This window comes from Paramisgurnus dabryanus, chromosome 1 (assembly GCF_030506205.2).
Source record: "Paramisgurnus dabryanus chromosome 1, PD_genome_1.1, whole genome shotgun sequence".
Taxonomy (NCBI): Eukaryota; Metazoa; Chordata; class Actinopteri; order Cypriniformes; family Cobitidae; genus Paramisgurnus; species Paramisgurnus dabryanus.
This window is the reverse complement of record NC_133337.1, coordinates 5184969-5209744: the sequence shown is the minus strand read 5'-3', so window position 1 is coordinate 5209744 and position 24776 is coordinate 5184969. Positions and strand designations below refer to the sequence as shown.

Below are 24776 nucleotides of genomic sequence, written 5' to 3'. Positions count from 1 at the left end.
GTTTTGTACCTCTGGTGACAATTTTGTACCTTTATTTAACAGTACAAATGTGGACCCTTCAAAAAGGGTACAAAATTGGCTTTGACAGGGTACACTCATTGACCATGGTTTTAAAACTTATACGTATATCTCAATCTAAGTACTGTAAACTTTAAATTATAAGTGCTTATAACTCAATATATTTGTGTTGGTTTAGCTAATTGTTTAGAGTAAAGGTAAATTTTAAACATTAGCATAAAAAATGATAACAGAAAAGATGAAATACACAGTGAGTATATTGAACAATCATTTATTTTACAAAAGGTTTAGATATAAAACAGAAGTGTACTGTTCAGTCCAAATTCACAACATTAAAAACTAATATTACATTTACACTTTACTTATGAAATATATCAACCATTCCTTTATGACTTTAAAGCAACACTATGTAGTTTCCATGTAAAAATGACTTACAGCTCCCCCCTGTGGTTGAAAAGCGCAACAGTGCCTGGTATCAGACACTCTTCTGCAGGCAGGGGGAGGGGCGGGGCTGTGTTTCCTACCCTCCACCGCCACTTTCAGAGTGTGCTTGTAGCAGCTAGGAGACTGCTCAGGTTGCAGCAACAGTACAATTTGTCCAGTTAAAAGTTGTTTTATCACTGAAATAATTTTAGAGACATTATTTAAAAGGTAAAAAAAACTACATAGTGTTGCTTTAACAGACTGTCCAAACAGGAATATTTTAAAACAAAATCAGTGTGCTGTTCCTTAAACCAAACAACATTTAAACATTTTTAACAGACCACATCTGTCCTTGCCAAGCAGTGAGAAAACACACAAATATTTTTTTTTTCACTGATAGAACTGTGGTGTACTCATAGCATAATGAGTAAATGAATAGGTCCATATGGAGTAACATTTCTTTAGTTTTTGTTGTGTTAATAACGGGTGGTAGAGGATAGTCAGTCAGCCTCCTTAATGGTAAAGATCGAAAACTGCTCTGGGCACGTTCATACTTATCTGTGAGAAAACATAAAAATATAAATACATTTTCCAATGACAGAACTGTGGTATACTCACAACATAAATAAATGTGGTTCCTTTAAAGTTTTTGCGTGTGAATGATGGTTGGTCGAGAACAGTCAGCCAGTCTCCTCAATGGTAAAGATCCAAACTTGTGCTGGAAACTTGTGCGCTAAACTTTGAGAAAACACACATAAATAATTTTCCATTTAAAGAACTGTGGTGTACTCACAAAACATAATACATAAATTAATAAATGTGGTAATGTTACCTTTAAAAGGTTTCTGGGTAAATGACTGTTTGGTGGCGATTAGACAGTTAGTCAGTCAATCTCCCCCCTCACTGAGAGAGATTCAAACTTGCGCAGGAAACGTTTGCGCTAAACTGTGAGAAAACACACAAATATGAATTTAATTTTCCACTTACAGAATTGTGGTGTACTCACTTAACATAATAAATACATTAATAAATGTGGTAACGTTACCTTTAAAAGGTCTTGAATGACTGTTTGGATGAGAGCAGACAGACAGTCAGTTTGCGTTAGTCCTTACTGAGAGAGAAAACACATAATATATTATTAATTTTCCACTTAACGTTACAGAACTGTGGTGTACTCACACAACATATTAAATGAATGAATAAACGTGGTAACATTACCTTTAAAAGGTCTTGAATGACTGTTTGGTTGAGAGCAGACAGACAGACAGTCAGTTAATATGAGTCCTTACTGAGAGAAAAACACACAAATATAAATAAATTTTCCACTTACAGAACTGTTGTGTACTCACACAACATAATAAATTAATGAATAAATGTGGTAACGTTACCTTTAGAAGGTTTCAGGGTAAATGACTGTTTGGTGGTGAGTAGACAGTATGTCAGTCAATCTCCCCCTGACTGACTGAGAGATTCAAACTTGCGCTGGAAACGTTTGTGCTAAACTGTGAGAAAACACACATAAATATAAATTAATTTCTCACAAGAACTGTGGTGTACTCAAACAACATAAAAATACATTAATAAATGTGGTAACGTTATCTAAAAAAGGTTTCTGGATAAATGACTGTTTGGTAGAGAGAGTAACGTTAGACAGTCTGTCAGTTAATCTCCCCCTGACTGACTGAGAGAGATTCAAAGTAAACTGTGAGAAAACACACATAAATATGAATTATTTCTCCACTTACAGAACTGAGGTATACTTAAACTACAAAATAAATAAATTAATAAATGTGGTAACATTACCTTAAAAAGGTTTCTGGGTAAATGACTGTTTGGTGGTGTTTAACGTTAGACAGTTTGTCAGTTAATCTCCCCCCTGACTGACAGAGAGATTCAAACTAAACTGTGAGAAAACACACATAAATATGAATTATTTCTCCACTTACAGAACTGTGGTGTACTTAATGCACATTAACCTGCTCATAAAAATTAGTCTGAGGCAATAGTGCTGTGTCAATGTCGCGTTGTCTCGTCGTATACAACTTTACACAAATTACTGTAACCAAATCAGTTTTAAAATGAAGAGTCACGACAAACAACACATTTTTAAAGTTTAAATATAGCTGCAAAGCAGCGATGGCGGGGTCAAGCCAAAAAGGGCACAGAATGAAGTATCAGTAATGACTGTCTTGATTTTAGATCTAAGTTTTCAGTAGATTAAGGCAAAAATAGCAATTTTTCAAATCTTGAGACCACTTGGTGGCGCTGGACCGAAACAATAGATGGTGCCTCGGGTCATGATTGTGATGACACCCACCAAATTTGATATACATATGATTAAGCAATGTTAAGATATAGCCTCAAATGACTTGACCACTGGGGGCACTGCACCGAGACAATAGATGGTGCCTCGAGTCATGATTGTGATGACACCCACCAAATTTGATATACATATGATTAACCAATATTAAGATATAGCCTCAAATGACTTGACCACTGGGGGCACTGCACCAAAACAATAGATGGTGCCTCAGGTCATTGTGATGACACCCACCAAATATGGTGTACACACAATAAAGCGATCTGGAGATAAAGCCTCAAAACTCTTAACCACTAGGGGGCACTGAAAAGTTTACAAGGGCTTTCAAAAAATGTTGCTGATGAAATAGGTGGCGCTGTAACAAAACATTCAATTCACCCTCAATTTACATTTACAAGTTATTAAACATTCACCTATTCATACAGTGTCAGCCATGCGAGAGCCATCCAGCTCATCGGGAGCAGTTGGGGTGTAGATGTCTCACTCAAAGATACCTCAACACTTGGTCAGGTGGAGCTGGGGTTTGAACCACCAACCTTCCGATTTGTAGACAACCTACACTAACCACTGAACCACTGAAAATACAGAAATCAATATGCAAAACTTTTGCAAATATAGCCTCAAATCCATTTCGGCGTGCTCGCCATCATATTTGTTGATGCGCTATACAATAACTGACTGGTCTATCAAAATCTTTTTATGACTTTTTGTCTAGAGTCTAGATTGTGTGTACCAAATCCAAGCCAATCAAACAAACGCTGTAGGAAGAGTTTGAAAAGTTGGTATGCTTTGTAATTGAAAATGGCAAAACGTTTTGGTATCGTTTGACTCGGCATGCCTCAAGGAATCTAACAATAACAATTTCATGATTTTAGACTCAATTTTGCAGTATATAAGCAAAAACAGTCACTTTTCAAATCTCGTGACCACTAGGTGGCCCTGTAACAAACCATTCCATGCACCCTCAGTTCATGACATATAACAGTTGGGGTTAGATGTCTCACTCATGGACACCTCAAGACTTGGTCAAGTGGAGCTGGGGTTTGAACCACCAACCTTCCGATTTGTAGACAACATACACTAACCACTGTACCACTGGCAATGCACACATTAATGTGCAAAACTTTTGCGAAGATATAGCCTCAAATCCATAAATTTGTAATTAGATATAAGCAAAAATAGCAATTTTTCAAATCTCGTGAAAACTATGTGGCACTGTGACGAAACTGTGCACGCACCCTCATGTCATGACTGCCATCAAAACTATTTTGGCAAAGATACAGCCTCAAATCTGTTTGTTCGCGCTCTACGTAAAATGTTATGACGCGGTATACGGAAACGGATTGGCGAATCAACACGAACTCCATAACTTTTTGCTACGAGTGTCTCTAGATGCTAAACACCCATTCTTTATGCAAATTGGACAAAAGCTCTAGGACGAGTTCGAAAAAGTAGGTTTTACAAACAATTCAAAATATCAAAATAATTAGCATAACGGAAATTACGTCATATAGTGCAATCGAATCGGCATGAGCCAAGGAATCAGAAGAAACAATAATTGCATTTCTATGACGTATGGGTCAGCAGTTACAACCAAAAATGCAAGTGAAAATTTGGACTGTTGGTGGCGCTATCGGGTTTGACAAAGACACTCCAAATTTGTTGTCGGGACTATTTGGAATGTCCTCTTTGAGTGTGCCAAATTTCATAACTTTCCGACAAAAAAAGTTCAAATTCAAAATGGCCGACCCCCAAAATGGCCGACCGAAAACATTTTGGTAACGTTTGACTCGGCATGCCTCAAGGAATCTAACAATAGCACTTTTATAATTTTAGACTCAAGTTTGCAGTAGTTATAAGCAAAAATAGCCATTTTTCAATTCTCGTGAACACTAAGTGGCGCTGTGACGAAACTGGGCATGAACCCTCAGGTCATGACTGCCATCAAAACTATCAAGTGTCGTGGGAATACGTTCAACTTTGGCGAAGATACAGCCTCAAATCCATTTTTCCACACTCTATGTAAAATTCGTTGACGCGGAATACGGAAACGGATTGGCGAATCGACACAAATTCCATAACTTTTTGCCATGAGTGTCTCTAGATCCTACACACCCATTCTTTACGCAAATTGGACAAAAGCTCTAGGACGAGTTCGAAAAAGTAGGTTTTACAAACAATTCAAAATATCGAAATAATTAGCATAACGGAAATGACGTCATATGGTGCAATCGAATCGGCATGAGCCAAGGAATCAGAAGAAACAAGAATTGCGTTTCTATGACGTATGGGTCAGCAGTTATAACCAAAAATGTAAGTGAAAATTTGGACTGTTGGTGGCGCTGTTGGGTTTGACATAGACACTCCAAATTTGGTGTGATGACTATTTGGAATATCCTCTTTGAGTGTGCCAAATTTCATAACTTTCCTACGTACAGTTCTATGGGCTGCCATAGACGCAATGGCGGAAGAAGAAGAATAATAGATCAATATAGCTGCAAGCAGCAATACCGGGGTCAAGCCGAAAAGGGCACAGAAGGGTGTAAAGTTGAGTTTGGATAAGAACACTAAAGAACCTATGTAAACCTCATGATGTCAAATGAAAAAAAAAACGCAAAAGTAATCAACAAAAATAATCTATGTTCTTGTCTACTGCAATCATCCTTCTGTTATTGACAATCATGGAACATTAGAGCACTGAAGGACATGTGAGTGATGTTTGCAGTGGCATAAAACACAACATGTCACAACATGTTACAACAAGTTAAATCAGTCAAAAGAGACCATCCCCATGTCTCTACGATGTTCTGATGCAAAGAAAAAGCTCTTTCAAAAACGGTTGATAAGGTATTCTCATTGGTTGCTAGAGAGTAAATTCACATCCACCAGTGATTATAGTCCAAGCCATATGAAATGAAGAATCCATGATGACTCATGGTTTTGGATGTGTTGTTGCAGTAGTTTTAGGCAAATATAGATATTTTCTATCTCCAAACCACTAGGTGGCACTATGACAGAATCGTGCATGCAACCTCAGGTCATGACTGCGTTACATCTAGCTAGTTTCATGACTATACACTTTAGTTCAGTAAAGAAATAGTTGTATGACCATAGGGCTTTCTTGATATGAAAGATTATGTTCAATTATTGGGCCACCTAGTGGTTCAGGCATACCAATTATCAATACGCAAAAGTTTTGCGAAGATACAGGCTCAAACACATTTTGGCGTGCTCGCCCTCGCATTCTTTGATGTGTTATACGACAACTGATAGGTCTACCGAAAAGCTTTTGATAACTTTTTGTCTAGAGTGTCTCTAGATGATGCGTACCAAAAATCAAGCCAATCAAACAAGCGCTCTAGGAGGAGTTCGAAAAAGTAGGTGTTCAATATAATTCAAAATGGCCGACAGGAAGTAGGTTTGACTCAGACATATTTGGTACCGTCGGACTTAGCACGAGCCAAGGAATCAATAGAGTGAAGTCTCATGTCAGTGTGGCAAATGAATCAAATGCTATAAAGATTTTAAACAATTTCTTTACATATCCTGACCACTAGGTGGCGCTGTCCTAAAGATTTATAGGTGCGCTCAGAACATGTCACTGATGAACCATGCCAAATTTCGTAGCGATACGCCATTTTGTTTGTGAAATACTGAACTTAATGAGAAAATTCAAAATGGCCGACACCCAAAATGGCCGACCGAAAACCGTTTGTTATCGTTTGACTCGGCATGCCTCAAGGAATCTAACAAAACCACCTTCATGATTTTAGACTCAAGTTTGAAGTAGTTATAAGCAAAAATAAGCATTTTTTGAATCTCGTGACCACTAGGTGGCGCTGAGACGAAACGTTGCAGGCACCCTCAGGTCATGACTGTAATGACATATACCAAGTTTCGTGTCGATACACAAAAGTTTTGCGAAGATACGGCCTCACGTCCGTTTTGGCGTGCTCGCCGCCTTATATGTTGTCACTGTATACGAGAATGCATTGGTCTATCAAAAAGCTTTTGATAACTTTTTGTCTGGGGTGTCTCTAGATGCTACATACCAAATGACATGCAAATCGGACAAACGCTCTAGGAGGAGTTCGAAAAAGTAGGTTTTACGGAAAATTCAAAATGGCGGAAAGATGTGCATGACACAAATGACATCAATGTGTGCAATTGAATCATCATGAGCCAAGGATTCAGAGGAAACAAGAATTTATTGTCTAGGACTCACGGGTCAGAAGTTATGAGCATGAACATAAGTGGATTTTTGGACTGTTGGTGGCGCTAGAGGGTTTGAGTTAGACACACCAATGTTGCTATAGTAACTTCTAAGACTGTCCTCTACATGTGTGCCAAATTACATAACTTTCCTACGTACGGTTCTATGGGCTGCCATTGACTTCAATGGCGGAAGAACTAGGATGAATAATAATAAGAAAACTAACAATAACAATAGGTGTCTACGCCACTTCGTGGCTTGACCCCTAAATATAGCTGCAAGCAGCAATCACCGGGGTCAAGCCAAAAAGGGCACAGCATAAAGTAAAGTTGACTTCGGATGAGCACTTTAAAGAACCTAGGAAAATCTCTTGATTTCAGACAAAACAATATAACAGTTATCAGCAAAAAAGCTGTGTTCTCATTTAGTGAAATCTCTCCCTCTCTTTCGACGAGCATTGATAACTAGAACACTGATGTAAAAATAAGTGGTGCGTGCAGTGGCAATTCTCAGCTCACAAAATGTTACAGTGGTGTTAATGAGTCAAAAGAGCCCACCCCCGTGTCTCTACGATGTTCTGACGCAGAGTTATAGCTCTTGCAAAATGGTTGATAAGGTATTCTCATTGGTTGCTAGGGAGTGAATTGGCATGCACCAATGATCTCCAAGCCATGAAAGGAATAATACATGATAACCCAAGATTTTAGATGTACTGTTGGAGTAGTTTTAGGCAAAAATACCATATTTCTATCTCAAAACCACTAGGTGGCGCAATGACAAAGTTGTGCATGCAACCTCAGGTCATAACTGTGTTACATCTAGCTAGTTTTATGACTATACACTTTAGTTTAGTGAAGAAACAGTTGTATGACCATAGGGTGGCTTAATTTCAAAGGTTTTATTCAATTATAAGGCCAACTAGTGGTGCAAGCATACAATTTTTTTTGTGTAGCCTCAGACTGTGGTCGTACATCAGCGTATCAAATATGGTGAAAAAATCTCTTTGCGTTACGAAGTTATAACCATTTATGTGTAAAAACAGAAAATTTAAAGGTAATTTTTCGTTTTTTGCAATTTTCGGCCATTTCTGATGAAAATTTTAATACAACGCCAATAGAACTTTTTGTTCAGAAGGTAATGCAATATTCTTCCTATGATGTTTTCGAGTCGATCAGAATTACGCTCGCGGAGATATTCGCGCGTGTTTTTTAAGTGCTGTTTTGCTGCGCAGGGCTAACCGTAAGGCGAAATCTGGCATGTTTGGTAAGGTTGGACTCGGCAACTATTCTGGACTTCAGCGAAACAAGTCCCGTGAAAAAACACAGATCAGAGCCAAAGTTATAAGCATGCACAACATTCGTATGACCACTAGGTGGTGCTGTGACGAAACTCTGCATGCCCCCTCAGATCCTCACTGGCATCACAACTACCAAGTGTGGCGTCAATAGACATAAGATTGGCGAAGATACACACTAAAACCTGTTTTTTGGGCTCTACGTAAAATTTGTTGACGCGCTATACGAAAACGGAATGGTTTATCAAAATTCTTTTAATAACTTTTTGCCCTGAGTGTCTCTAGATGCTACATACCATTTTTCGTGGCAATTGGGCAAAAGCTCTAGGACAAGTTCGCAAAAGTAGGTTTTATGAATAAATCAAAATGGCGGAAAATTTTTCACGACGGAAAATGACGTCATAGGGTCCAATCGAATCGTCTTGAGCCAAGGAATCAGAGGATACAAGAATTTAGTGTCTAGGACTTACGGGTCAGAAGTTATAGGCAAATACATAAGTGCAAATTTGGACTGTTGGTGGCGCTAGCGGGTTAGAGATACAGACTTCAAATTTGCTGTGGAGACTTTTTGGACAGTCCTCTATCAGTGTGCCAAATTTCATAACTTTCCTACGTACGGTTCTATAGGCTGCCATAGACCGCAATGGCGGAGGAAGAAAAAGAAAAAGAAATATAGCTGCAAGCAGCAATACCGGGGTCAAGCCGAAAAGGGCACAGAAGGATGTAAAGTTGCGTTTGGATAAGCAGACTGAAGAACCTAGGTAAACCTAATGATTTCAGATGAAAAAATGCAAAGGTAATCAACAAAAATAATCTATATTCTTGTCTACTGCAACTGTCCTTCGGTTATTGACAATCATGGAACATTAGAGCACTGAAGGACATGTATGTGATGCTTACAGTGGGCAAACATGGGTCACAACATGTTACAACAAGTTAAAAGAGTCAAAAGAGACCATCCCCATGTCTCTGTGATGTTCTGATACAGAGAAAAAGCTCTTGCAAAAACAGTTGATAAGGTATTCTCATTGGTTGCTAGAGAGTAAATGGACATCCTCTAGTGATTATAGTCAAAGCCATGAAAGGAATAATCCATGATGACTCATGGTTTTAGATGTGTTGTTGCAGTAGTTTTAGGCAAAAAATGCCATATTCTATCTCAAAACCAGTAGGTGGCGCAATGACAAAATTCGTGCATGCAACCTCAGGTCATAAATGTGTTACATCTAGCTAGTTTTATGACTATACACTTTAGTTTAGTGAAGAAACAGTTGTATGACCATAGGGTGGCTTGATTTCAAAGGTTTTGTTCAATTATAAGGCCAACTAGTGGTGCAACCATACAATTTTTTTGTGTGGCCTCAGACTCTGCTCATACATCAGCGTATCAAATCTGGTGAAAAAATGTCTTTTCGTTGCGAAGTTATAACCATTTATGTATAAAAACACAAATTGTAAAAGGTAATTTTTCGTTTTTTGCAATTTTCGGCCATTTCTGATGAAAATTTTAATATAACGCCAATAGAACTTTTTGTTCAGAAGGTAATGCAATGTTCTTCCTATGGTGTTTTCGAGTCGATCGGAATAACGCTCGCGGAGATATTCGCGCATGTTTTTTAAATGCTGTTTTGCTGCGCAGGGCTAACCGTAAGGCGAAATCTGGCATGTTTGGTATCGTTGGACTCGGCGACTATTCAGGACTCCTAAAAATCAAGTCCCGTCAAAATACGTTGATCACAGCCAAAGTTATAGGTGTAAAAAACATCTGTCTGGCCACTAGGTGGCGCTGCGACGAAACTGTGCATGCACACGCAGTTCCTGACTGGCATCACAAGTACCAAGTGTCGTGTCAATAGGTCTAAGTTTGACGAAGATACAGCCTAAAATCTGTTTTTTTGCGCTCTACGTAAAATTTGTTGACGCGCTATACGACAACGGATTGGTTTATCGAAATTCTTTTGATAAATTTTTGCCGTGAGGGTCTCTAGATGCTACATACCAATTTTCGCGGCAATCGGGTAAAAACTCTAGGACGAGTTCGCAAAAGTAGGTTTTACGAATAATTCAAAATGGCGGAAAAATTTTCATGACGGAAAATGACGTCATAGGGTCCAATCGAATCGTCTTGAGCCAAGGAATCAGAGGAAACAAGAATTTCGTTTCTAGGACTTACGGATCAATAGTTATAAGCAAAAACATAAGTGCAACTTTGGACTGTTGGTGGCGCTAGCGGGTTTGAGATAGAGACTCCAAATTCGCTGTGGATAATATTTGGACTGTCCTTTATCAGTGTGCCAAATTTCATAACTTTCCTACGTACGGTTCTATGGGCTGCCATAGACCGCAATGGCGGAAGAAGAAGAAGAATAATAATAATAATAATAATAAATATAGCTGCAAGCAGCAATCACCGGGGTCAAGCCGAAAAGGGCACAGAAGGATGTAAAGTTGCGTTTGGATAAGCAGACTGAAGAACTTAGGTAAACCTAATGATTTCAGATGAAAAAATACAAAGTAATCAACAAAAATAATCTATGTTCTTGTCTACTGCAACTGTCATTCGGTTATTGACAATCATGGGACATTAGAGCACTGAAGGACATGTATGTGATGCTTACAGTGGGCAAACATGGGTCACAACATGTTACAACAAGTTAAAAGAGTCAAAAGAGACCATCCCCATGTCTCTGCGATGTTCTGATGCAGAGAAAAAACTCTTGCAAAAACAGTTGATAAGGTATTCTCATTGGTTGCTAGAGAGTAAATGGACATCCACTAGTGATTATAGTCAAAGCCATGAAAGGAATAATCCATGATGACTCATGGTTTTAGATGTGTTGTTGCAGTAGTTTTAGGCCAAAAAAATGCCATATTCTGTCTCAAAACCAGTAGGTGGCGCAATGACAAAATTCGTGCATGCAACCTCAGGTCATAACTGTGTTACATCTTGCTAGTTTTATGACTATACACTTTAGTTTAGTGAAGAAACAGTTGTATGACCATAGGGTGGCTTGATTTCAAAGGTTTTATTCAATTATAAGGCCAACTAGTGGTGCAAGCATACAATTTTTTTTGTGTAGCCTCAGACTGTGGTCGTACATCAGCGTATCAAATATGGTGAAAAAATCTCTTTGCGTTACGAAGTTATAACCATTTATGTGTAAAAACAGAAAATTTAAAGGTAATTTTTCGTTTTTTGCAATTTTCGGCCATTTCTGATGAAAATTTTAATACAACGCCAATAGAACTTTTTGTTCAGAAGGTAATGCAATATTCTTCCTATGATGTTTTCGAGTCGATCAGAATTACGCTCGCGGAGATATTCGCGCGTGTTTTTTAAGTGCTGTTTTGCTGCGCAGGGCTAACCGTAAGGCGAAATCTGGCATGTTTGGTAAGGTTGGACTCGGCAACTATTCTGGACTTCAGCGAAACAAGTCCCGTGAAAAAACACAGATCAGAGCCAAAGTTATAAGCATGCACAACATTCGTATGACCACTAGGTGGTGCTGTGACGAAACTCTGCATGCCCCCTCAGATCCTCACTGGCATCACAACTACCAAGTGTGGCGTCAATAGACATAAGATTGGCGAAGATACACACTAAAACCTGTTTTTTGGGCTCTACGTAAAATTTGTTGACGCGCTATACGAAAACGGAATGGTTTATCAAAATTCTTTTAATAACTTTTTGCCCTGAGTGTCTCTAGATGCTACATACCAATTTTCGTGGCAATTGGGCAAAAGCTCTAGGACAAGTTCGCAAAAGTAGGTTTTATGAATAAATCAAAATGGCGGAAAATTTTTCATGACGGAAAATGACGTCATAGGGTCCAATCGAATCGTCTTGAGCCAAGGAATCAGAGGATACAAGAATTTAGTGTCTAGGACTTACGGGTCAGAAGTTATAGGCAAATACATAAGTGCAAATTTGGACTGTTGGTGGCGCTAGCGGGTTAGAGATACAGACTTCAAATTTGCTGTGGAGACTTTTTGGACAGTCCTCTATCAGTGTGCCAAATTTCATAACTTTCCTACGTACGGTTCTATAGGCTGCCATAGACCGCAATGGCGGAGGAAGAAAAAGAAAAAGAAAAAGAAAAAGAAAACTAACAGAAACAATAGGGGTCTTCGCCCATTCTGGGCTTGACCCCTAATAAGAATAAGAAAACTAACAAATACAATAGGGGTCTTCGCCCCTTCGGGGCTTGACCCCTAAATATAGCTGCAAGCAGCAATCACCGGGGTCAAGCCGAAAAGGGCACAGAAGGATGTAAAGTTGCGTTTGGATAAGCAGACTGAAGAACTTAGGTAAACCTAATGATTTCAGATGAAAAAATGCAAAGTAATCAACAAAAATAATCTATGTTCTTGTCTACTGCAACTGTCCTTCGGTTATTGACAATCATGGGACATTAGAGCACTGAAGGACATGTATGTGATGCTTACAGTGGGCAAACATGGGTCACAACATGTTACAACAAGTTAAAAGAGTCAAAAGAGACCATCCCCATGTCTCTGCGATGTTCTGATGCAGAGAAAAAACTCTTGCAAAAACAGTTGATAAGGTATTCTCATTGGTTGCTAGAGAGTAAATGGACATCCACTAGTGATTATAGTCAAAGCCATGAAAGGAATAATCCATGATGACTCATGGTTTTAGATGTGTTGTTGCAGTAGTTTTAGGCCAAAAAAAATGCCATATTCTATCTCAAAACCAGTAGGTGGCGCAATGACAAAATTCGTGCATGCAACCTCAGGTCATAACTGTGTTACATCTAGCTAGTTTTATGACTATACACTTTAGTTTAGTGAAGAAACAGTTGTATGACCATAGGGTGGCTTGATTTCAAAGGTTTTATTCAATTATAAGGCCAACTAGTGGTGCAAGCATACAATTTTTTTTGTGTAGCCTCAGACTGTGGTCGTACATCAGCGTATCAAATATGGTGAAAAAATCTCTTTGCGTTACGAAGTTATAACCATTTATGTGTAAAAACAGAAAATTTAAAGGTAATTTTTCGTTTTTTGCAATTTTCGGCCATTTCTGATGAAAATTTTAATACAACGCCAATATAACTTTTTGTTCAGAAGGTAATGCAATATTCTTCCTATGATGTTTTCGAGTCGATCAGAATTACGCTCGCGGAGATATTCGCGCGTGTTTTTTAAGTGCTGTTTTGCTGCGCAGGGCTAATCGTAAGGCGAAATCTGGCATGTTTGGTAAGGTTGGACTCGGCAACTATTCTGGACTTCAGCGAAACAAGTCCCGTGAAAAAACACAGATCAGAGCCAAAGTTATAAGCATGTACAACATTCGTATGACCACTAGGTGGTGCTGTGACGAAACTCTGCATGCCCCCTCAGATCCTCACTGGCATCACAACTACCAAGTGTGGCGTCAATAGACATAAGATTGGCGAAGATACACACTAAAACCTGTTTTTTGGGCTCTACGTAAAATTTGTTGACGCGCTATACGAAAACAGAATGGTTTATCAAAATTCTTTTAATAACTTTTTGCCCTGAGTGTCTCTAGATGCTACATACCATTTTTCGTGGCAATTGGGCAAAAGCTCTAGGACAAGTTCGCAAAAGTAGGTTTTATGAATAATTCAAAATGGCGGAAAATTTTTCATGACGGAAAATGACGTCATAGGGTCCAATCGAATCGTCTTGAGCCAAGGAATCAGAGGATACAAGAATTTAGTGTCTAGGACTTACGGGTCAGAAGTTATAAGCAAATACATAAGTGCAAATTTGAACTGTTGGTGGCGCTAGCGGGTTAGAGATACAGACTTCAAATTTGCTGTGGAAACTTTTTGGACAGTCCTCTATCAGTGTGCCAAATTTCATAACTTTCCTACGTACGGTTCTATAGGCTGCCATAGACCGCAATGGCGGAGGAAGAAAAAGAAAAAGAAAAAGAAAACTAACAGAAACTATAGGGGTCTTCGCCCATTCTGGGCTTGACCCCTAAAAAGAAAAAGAAATATAGCTGCAAGCAGCAATCACCGGGGTCAAGCCGAAAAGGGCACAGAAGGATGTAAAGTTGCGTTTGGATAAGCAGACTGAAGAACTTAGGTAAACCTAATGATTTCAGATGAAAAAATGCAAAGTAATCAACAAAAATAATCTATGTTCTTGTCTACTGCAACTGTCCTTCGGTTATTGACAATCATGGGACATTAGAGCACTGAAGGACATGTATGTGATGCTTACAGTGGGCAAACATGGGTCACAACATGTTACAACAAGTTAAAAGAGTCAAAAGAGACCATCCCCATGTCTCTGCGATGTTCTGATGCAGAGAAAAAGCTCTTGCAAAAACAGTTGATAAGGTATTCTCATTGGTTGCTAGAGAGTAAATGGACATCCACTAGTGATTATAGTCAAAGCCATGAAAGGAATAATCCATGATGACTCATGGTTTTAGATGTGTTGTTGCAGTAGTTTTAGGCCAAAAAAATGCCATATTCTGTCTCAAAACCAGTAGGTGGCGCAATGACAAAATTCGTGCATGCAACCTCAGGTCATAACTGTGTTACATCTTGCTAGTTTTATGACTATACACTTTAGTTTAGTGAAGAAACAGTTGTATGACCATAGGGTGGCTTGATTTCAAAGGTTTTATTCAATTATAAGGCCAACTAGTGGTGCAAGCATACAATTTTTTTTGTGTAGCCTCAGACTGTGGTCGTACATCAGCGTATCAAATATGGTGAAAAAATCTCTTTGCGTTACGAAGTTATAACCATTTATGTGTAAAAACAGAAAATTTAAAGGTAATTTTTCGTTTTTTTTGCAATTTTCGGCCATTTCTGATGAAAATTTTAATACAACGCCAATAGAACTTTTTGTTCAGAAGGTAATGCAATATTCTTCCTATGATGTTTTCGAGTCGATCAGAATTACGCTCGCGGAGATATTCGCGCGTGTTTTTTAAGTGCTGTTTTGCTGCGCAGGGCTAACCGTAAGGCGAAATCTGGCATGTTTGGTAACGTTGGACTCGGCAACATTTCTGGACTTTAGCGAAACAAGTCCCGTGAAAAAACACAGATCAGAGCCAAAGTTATAAGCATGTACAACATTCGTATGACCACTAGGTGGTGCTGTGACGAAAGTCTGCATGCCCCCTCAGATCCTACCTTGCATCACAACTACCAAGTTTGGCATCAATAGACATAAGATTGGCGAAGATATACACTAAAACCTGTTTTTTTGGGCTCTACGTAAAATTTGTTGACGCGTTATACGAAAACGGAATGGTTTATCAAAATTCTTTTAATAACTTTTTGCCCTGAGTGTCTCTAGATGCTACATACCGTTTTTCACGGCAATTGGGCAAAAGCTCTAGGACAAGTTCGCAAAAGTAGGTTTTATGAATAAATCAAAATGGCGGAAAATTTTTCATGAATATAGTGTCTAGGACTTACGGGTCAGAAGTTATAAGCAAATACATAAGTGCAAATTTGGACTGTTGGTGGCGCTAGCGGGTTAGAGATACAGACTTCAAATTTGCTGTGGAGACTTTTTGGACAGTCCTCTATCAGTGTGCCAAATTTCATAACTTTCCTATGTACGCTGCTATAGGCTGCCATAGACCGCAATGGCGGAGGAAGAAAAAGAAAAAAAAGAAAAAGAAAACTAACAGATACAATAGGGGTCTTCGCCCATTCTGGGCTTGACCCCTAATTATAATAGGAAAACTAACAAATACAATAGGGGTCTTCGCCCCTTAAGGGCTTGACCCATAAATATAGCTGCAAGCAGCAATACCGGGGTCAAGCCGAAAAGGGCCCAAAAGGATGTAAAATTGAGATTGGATAAGCAGACTGAAGAACCAAGGTAAACCAAGTTTAATTAGTCACACAAGGTAAACCAAGTTTAATTTGTCAAAAGAGCCCACCCCCGTGTCTCTACGATGTTCCGATGCAGAGATATAACTTTTGCAAAAACGGTTGATAAAGTCTTCTCAATGGTTGATAGGGAGTGAATTGGCAACCACCAGTGATTATAGTCAAAGCCATGAAAAGAATAATCCATGATGACTCATTGTTTTAGAAGTGTTGTTGCAGTAGTTTTAGGCAAAAATAGCTATTTCCTATCTCCAAACCACTAGGTGGCGCTATGACAGAATCGTGCATGCAACCTCAGGTCATGACTGCGTTACATCTAGCTAGTTTCATGACTATACACTTTAGTTCAGCAAAGAAATAGTTTTATGACCATAGGGCTTGCTTGATATCAAAGATTTTGTTCAATTATAAGGCCACCTAGTGGTTCAGGCATACCAATTTTCCTGTGTGGCCTCAGAATGTGCTCATACATTAGCGTATCAAATCTGGTGAAAAAATCTATTTTCGTTGCGAAGTTATAACCATTTATGTGTTAAAAACACAAAATTTAAAGTTAATTTTTCGTTTTTTTTGCAATTTTCGGCCATTTCCGATGAAAATTTTAATATAACGCCAATAGAACTTTTTGTTCAGAAGGTAATGCAATGTTCTTCCTATGGTGTTTTCGAGTCGATCGGAATAACGCTCGCGGAGATATTCGCACATGTTTTTTAAGTGCTGTTTTGCTGCGCAGGAATAACCGTAAGGCGAAATCTGGCATGTTTGGTATCGTTGTACTTGGCAACTATTCAGGACTCCAAAAAATCAAGTCCTGTGAAAATACGTTGATCACAGCCAAAGTTATAAGCATGTACAGCATTCGTATGACCACTAGGTGGCGCTGCGACGAAACTGGGCATGCACTCTCAGTTCCTGACTGGCATCACAAGTACCAAGTGTCGTGTCAATAGGCTTAAGTTTGGCGAAGATACAGTCTCACATCCGTTTTTTTAACGCTCTACGTAAAATTTGTTGATGCGGTTTACGAAAACAGATTGGCGAATCGACATGAATTCCATAACTTTTTGCCTCGATGGTCTTTAGATGCTGCATACCGTTTTTCGTGGCAATTGGGCAAAAGCTCTTGGACAAGTTCGCAAAAGTAGGTTTTATGAATAAATCAAAATGGCGGAAAATTTTTCATGACGGAAAATGACGTCATAGGGTCCAATCGAATCGTCTTGAGCCAAGGAATCAGAGTAAACAAGAATTTAGTGTTTAGGACTTACGGGTCAGAAGTTATGAGCAAATACATAAGTGCAAATTTGGACTGTTGCTGGCGCTAGCGGGTTAGAGGTACAGTCTTCAAATTTGCTGTGGAGACTTTTTGGACAGTCCTCTATTAGTGTGACAAATTTCATAACTTTCCTACGTACGGTTCTATAGGCTGCCATAGACCGCAATGGCGGAGGAAGAAAAAGAAAACTAACAGATACAATAGGGGTCTTCGCCCATTCTGGGCTTGACCCCTAATTATAAGAAAACTAACGGATACAATAGGGGTCTTCGCCCATTCTGGGCTTGACCCCTAATAATAATAATAAGAAAACTTATTCTGGGCTTGACCCCTAAATATAGCTGCAAGCAGCAATTGCCGGGTTTCGAGCTTTAAGCCAACGTCAAAAACCTCACACGTTGCTTACCAGGCTGAGCAGTTACACCCGAACACAGCCACAATGAATGATAGACCCCCTTGCTCCAGAAAAACGAAAGAGATGGTCAAAAAAGGATCATACAGACTATGTATGCTTACACACAGGTGCACCTATAAGACAAACATGTAATGTCCTTAATGTGACGTTATGAGGATAATTTGTTAACGAGAATTAGTTTTTCAGATTTATAACGTAACATACAATTCAGAAATGGCCGTGTTTAGTTGAACTACAAGGCCATTGAGTCATGGTAAGGTGCAATGGTGTAAACAGACTGCACACGTGTACATAAGACACAAACACAGCAGCGCATCAGACCGCAAGGACCTACAGTGAACAGCAAACACAGCTGGAAAGATAATGCTTGACTTATTTAATGTCCTCCTGAATTGTGTTATGATATCCCCAGGACTAAGCATAAGGCAAACCGGGCATGTTTGGTATCGTTGGACTCTGCAACAATTCAGGACTCCTGTGAAAAAAGTCCCATGAAAATACAGTGACTGCAGCCAAAGTTGTAGGCGTGTAAAATATGCGTTCGAAACTGCAGGCTCCCTCAGGTCCTGACTGCCATCAGAATTACCAAGTACCATGTCATTACGCATACGTTTTGTGAAGATACAACCTTAAATACATTAGTTATCAGCAAAAAAACGGCTCTCTACTCACTTTTAAGTGAAAATAACAAATAACCACAGGGTGGCGCTACGACGAAATTGTGCATGCAACGCCAGGTCATGACTTTGTTACATCTAGCTAGTATCATGGCTAAACACTTTAGTTTAGTGAAAAAACAGTTGTAAGACCATTGGGCTCGCTCAATGTCAAAGGTTTTGTTCAATTATGAGGCCAAGTGGTGCAGGCATATTTATTTTTTGGGTATTGCCTCAGACTCTGCTCAGACATCAGTGTATCAAATCTGGTGAAAAAATGTCATTTTGTTGCGGAGTTATAACCATTTATGTGTAAAAAACAAAATTTTGAGGTAATTTTTCGTTTTTTGCAATTTTCGGCCATTTCTGATGGAAATTTTAACATAACGCCAATAGAGTTTTTTGTTCAGAAGGTAATGCAATGTTCTTCCTATGGTCGTTTTGAGTCGATCTGAATAATCCTCGCGGAGTTATTCGTGCATGTTTTGTAAGTGCTATTTTTGCTGTGCAGAACTAACCTTAAGGCGAAACCTGGCATGCTTGGTATCGTAGGACTCGGAAACAATTCAGGATGCTAAAAAAACAAATCCCATGAAAATCTCTTGACCACAGATAAAGTTATAGGCGTGAAAGTTGTAACCATTGCATAATCACAGTATTTAGTGCCATTTTCCCAGTTATAGCGCCATCTAGTGTCCGATTGGTGAGCTTTTTATATCACGACCTTAGACCGATGGCCTACACATATGATTCAAGCCCCATGATGATATATCAAACTCCTCTCGAGTTATGGCCGTTTAAATGTTTTAAGCTCCGCCCAGTTCGGTTTTTGGCCACTCCTTGCATGTTTGAATACAAATGTCAACTTTTTTTCTATAATTATTCATATTCACACTCCACAGAATCAATCAGCCTTGGTTAGGTTCGGATCGGGCGAAAAACCTAGGACTAGTTCGCAAAAGTATGTTTGAATGTTATCGTCAATAACTAACAAACCGTTTGATTGACAGCAATGCTTCAAGAGGCAAAGTTTTTCATCATGAGACGATCTATTATATGATGTCATGTTTGTGTGTGTATGTCAAACGTCACGTGATACAGGCACCAAAATACGATATAATGCCCCCCTAGCGGCCAAATGACACCATAATTCTTACAAGCCTTCAGGAGCAGTACACAAAGAAGCACAGTGCGTTTCGTTCCAATCGACCTCTGTTAACCCTGTCAAATCAGTCCTCAACCTTCCTTGGCTGATGACGACCATGTTTTTGGAGATATGCCAATGTCCTTCTAGACCCTCATGGTACATTGCACAAAGACACACCATACCAAATATTAAGTGTATCGGGCTAACGGTTGTGTAATAATAGCCATTCCCGAACTCGAGCCTGTTATAGCGCCACCTAGTGGCCAAAATCGGCATCTTTTGTACTGTGACCCCGGAGTGAGCTGGTACACATGTGTACAGTGCTGGACTGGTAATCTGGCATACCGGGCAAATGCCCGGTGGGCCGACGTCCTTGGGGGCCGGTGAATATAATATATTTTTTTATTGGCCAACGACCGGCCCATAAAGCAGGGACAGCGGCCCATTGGTTTTTTTTTATACTGACACTGGGCTGGTCCAATCATCTCTTAACAAGCTCCACCCCTCTGTTTCTTGTGTCACATGGACAAAGCGATGATCTGACACAAGAAACAGAGAGCGAGTATCATACAGACGTATCATACATCTGACACTATTTTTGTCTGACCAGCCCATAACACTCGTTCATCGCGCAACGCAGCCCGTTGCTTTCTTTCTTTGTTTTAATGTAATTCATTAATGGCGCAAAAAGGCGCAGTGGCAATGTACTGCATTTAAAAAAAAAGTTAGCGTAAGATGGGTTTTTTTTTCCGGGCAGACCGGCCCAGGAGACACCTAATCAGCAGCCCATTGTTTCTTTTTTATTTGACATTTGGCTAGCCCAGTCACAACTTTTAGGGCATTTTATGAAGCATCCAGAGTTAGTGTGCGTCTGTCAAAATAAGAGACGACTGAGAACCGAGTGGATGTGTGGTAAGCAGAACTGCATCTAAACACTGTTGTTAGATATCCTCTTGATAAAACGTAGTCAAAAACACATGTGATAGACCTTTCTGGGCTTGACCCCTAAAAATGCTTTAAAGACGATGAAGGAGTTTAAGGAGTTACCTGTTAATGCTTCATGTCTGTTATGTCGTCTTCCTGTTGCGCTGCTCTGTGAAGCTCGACTCCGACCGTGAGTCGTGAGATGTGGGGAGATGGGCGCATGTCAAAATAAAAGCGTGTTTCTTTTGGTGTGTGTGCGAGGGATTCAGTTATTCAGTATTTATTCAGTGTGTAAGTAATGGTTAATCAATTACAGTTTTTGAGTTCATATCACAGTTTTTATTAAGTGAAATTAATTTTTAAATTTAAAATTTAAATTTAAAATTAAACACATCGTCAATGAGCAGAAGAAAACTAATACTGCTTCAAGACCCATGTGGCCAACTAAAGGAAACAAAAATTTGACACAATGGTTACTAACTTTATTGACCAGATTTACAGCAGTTGTCTAGAACAACAAATAAAAAAAATGGCTAGAGGCTGTCTCTTAAAATTGTAACTTAACCTTTAAAAGAAATGGTACAAATATGTACCTTTTAATGCTTGGGAACAAATATGTACCTTTTTGACCCTCAAAAAGGTACATACATTTACCTTGAGGTCCAATAATGAGCCCTATGGGGTACTTTTGTGTAGATTGTACCTTGGGGGACAGAAATAGACCCCTATACTGTACCCCTATTTCTGACAGTGTGTTCACTTTCATTGTATGAAAGTAACATTCTTCTATGGTTCATCTATTTTAGTTCTGGAAGGAATTAAAAAGGCTATATAAATGTGAGTACATGATGAAAGAATTTTTATTTCTAAGGTGAACTATAGCTTTAAGTACATCACATAGATGCAATGGCTTATGGGTAACTGTGACATAATACTAAAAGAAACAAACATGACTATAAACTTTCCATCACTAAGTAATTGGCAGTGTTAATAAACAGTGTAAACACAACAAACCAAAGTAAACAAGCTTAGTGGGGGGGAGTACATTTTAAAGTACATTTTTGCACAGGGAATTACCATTTTTTTCTAAATGGGGGGCAAAATTGATATATTATTAAAGGGAATTGAAACTAAAAAGTTTGTTAATGTTTTAAACAACTAAGACACATTGTTTGTGTGCACTTTAGACACAATAATGATTTTCCCATAGGAGATCAAACCTAAAAACCTAATATTTTCTTGATACTTACTTATTCAACGTGGTTGTGATAATCTTCACTAGGGGGCAGAATACATATCACTTTTGCTGGTATACTTCTATCTGTCATCATACACAAATATTTGCACCTTTTTAATTGTATTCCCAATTAAATTCCTACACTCTACGAATAAATGTGTTGTCCCAGAATCCATCCATCTCTGTGTAATTATTGAAACACAACAAATTTTGTTATATTTTAACACAAAATCAACACAAATGCACAAAGTTGTGTAAATCCTTTTAAGAGTGTACACTCTAAGAAAGGATGTGTTAATTTTAACACATAGTTTTGTGTTATCCTATTTAACACATTATGTGTTTTTTGTGTTGTCACTTATTTTAATACATTGTGTGTCATTTCATGTTGATTTTAAGTTCAAATAAATAAAAGGGAAAGCACAATATGTGTTAAAACTACACAAAGTGTGTTTAGATTTCATTAAATGTGTTTTTCTAGACACAAGATGTGTTATTTGAACACATTCGTTTTAAGAGTGTAATTAAATGTATTATATGGCCTTAAAAGCTGTTTTTTACCAGCAAAGCATTTCAATGAAATACTAACTGTCTTGGCCATTGTAGATAAAAACAATCAGGTCATCATCTTCTGCTTTTGGAGAATGACCACAGTCGGTGAGCTTGTGTTGCGTTTTGTGCCGGATTCACCAACTACAGTGTGCAGTTCTTCATGTTCATAACTAATTGAGACAAAAAACACAAATTAAACACAGATTGCCACAATGGATTAAAGATCACAGACTGGGCAATTGTGAATTGGCTTAACCTCACAGTTATGTTGTCACATGATTCTTTATGATTATGTAAATCTGTGCCCTCACTAGCCTGGTTATTTGTCAAACTACTATATACATGGGTTCTAGTCTCTGAAAAATAATTTATTAATCAATCTGGTTTATTAAATTATATATTGTAACGTTGGTGAAGATACACGCAAATGCAGCAGATCCAAGTGCAGACATTTACTAAAATAAACACAAAGCAAAGCAGGCAAAACTGAAACAAGATAATACACAAAGTAAAAACCACTAGACAGGACAAGAAAACCAAGCATTACACAAGAACTGACAAAAGACAACTGTGACATTTGGGCTATATATACACAGGGATAACAAGGTAAACTAGAAACACATGGGGAAACAATTAACGTGGGAAGCAAACAGAACTACAAACTGACTACAAAACAGAACAGGAAGTGGAAACTCAAAAATACAAACTAAAAGTCCAACGACATAGAACAGGGCCGGGTTTCCCAAAAGCATCGAAAGGCTAAGTAGATCGTTAAAACGATCGTACGAATCATCTTAGAATTACGGGCTGTTTCCCAAAAGCTTCGTAACTTAAGTTGCACTTGAAAATCATCGTAGATCTACGAGTGGTCTGGAGTACAAGGTCACCTACAGGACAACCAGCAAATTGCACTCCTGCAATGACGATAATGTAATGTTTTAAATGTAGGCTATATTTATTTATTGGGTTCTTCTTTGTTTATTTTATATTAAATATATAATATAATATATTTAAAATTCAAATGAGAAATCAAATTTAAATGGCTAAACATACATTTATAAAGAAGGAAAACGTATTTTGTACAAGTTGGTAAAAGTTTTTTGTATTTTGGTAAAAGTTGGTTTAGCAAATTGATAAATGGTTCATACCGATTGCTGCTATAATTCATCTAAACATTGTTTTGAAGGGAAATGGCATCTAATTAAAGAAACCAAATAAATATTTACGGTAAAATGCAATAATCCATAATAATAAATAAACATAGATAATAAACAACAAATAATAATAATAATCTAAACTATAATAGAAACGCAGAAGGCATTTCGCAGTGGGACGAGTCCTAACTAAACACGGAAAAGAATATTAAATAAATTATTAAAACATTTAAAAAGTCATTGAACAATAATGAAAATATATTATTAAAAATATTACTGCACATCGGCTGAAGATCATTAGCCTAAACAAGCTTCAGCTACAAATTCAAGTAATTCTATTGGTGACATTTCAGCACTTGACAAATGGATAGCGACTCGTATGTAGCACTTAAAACCCAGCTGCGAGCGATCGTTTCACGTGCATCTTTGGGAAACGCACGTAAATGAACAACGAATGTTCGTTAAGTAGCTCGTAGAAAGCGCTCTTAAGTGCTAAGTTCAATCGTTATCGGGAAACCCGGCCCAGGACCGTAACTGAATAAAAAAATAGATAACTGTAATATACTGCATTACCCTACACTTTATTCAAACAAAAGCTTTATGTAATCTCACAATATCTAATCACACAATATCTTCATTAATACCAAAGAGTTATGACATTCCCATTTGAAAAACTCAGTTTAAATTGACAAATACTGCAAAGAAAATTTTTCTAATTTGTGTACAAATGGAAGGACTCCATTATACCCAATTATCAATAAACCACACAAATGATTAAAGGGTGTGAATTTCTGGGGAAGTTGTGAGGTCGTCTCTGCATCCACTACTCACACTCGACCGAATAGTTAGAGAAGAGAACGGTATTAATGACAGTTTGCTTAATGTAAGTGTATCTTGTTACACAAGGTGAAATTGGCTTGCCATTTATTGCCACTGTTACTAAATGATTTTAATATAGCAAATACGTAACAGATATGTAAACAATATATTTATCTATTTTAAAGACAAGCCTACAATATTTAAGCCGTTAAACTGCTCCTATAAAAGTATAAAATACATAAAGTAATCCATAATTTGGCAAGAACATGCAAGCAATATAAAGTCAATTAAGTTGAATGTCTTGATATCAAATAAGGAATAACTTTTATGCATTTGATTCTTACTAGTGTGCCCATATCACATGAGTCATAGTTGGAGGCTGATCAACGGTAAACACAGCACAAGATCATTCGACACACCTTTGGTTTGTACGATAGCCCCGCCTAGTCCATATTTAAGGCGTCAATGTCAT

General features: G+C 38.2%; 1 long non-coding RNA gene across 2 annotated transcripts; it reads right to left on the bottom strand.

The window, feature by feature from the left end:
• Positions 1–339: 339 nt before the first annotated feature.
• On the bottom strand, positions 340–20789 carry LOC135729771 (uncharacterized). Of its 2 annotated transcripts, XR_010525759.1 has the most exons (7): positions 20666–20785; positions 2245–2344; positions 1830–1943; positions 1660–1729; positions 1487–1552; positions 1274–1386; positions 340–1179 (listed from the first exon to the last, which is right to left on the bottom strand). It is a non-coding gene; the product is annotated as an uncharacterized lncRNA (long non-coding RNA). The 2 variants fall into 2 exon arrangements; XR_012337668.1 differs by lacking the exon at positions 2245–2344 and having other exon boundaries at positions 20666–20789.
• Positions 20790–24776: the final 3987 nt, after the last annotated feature.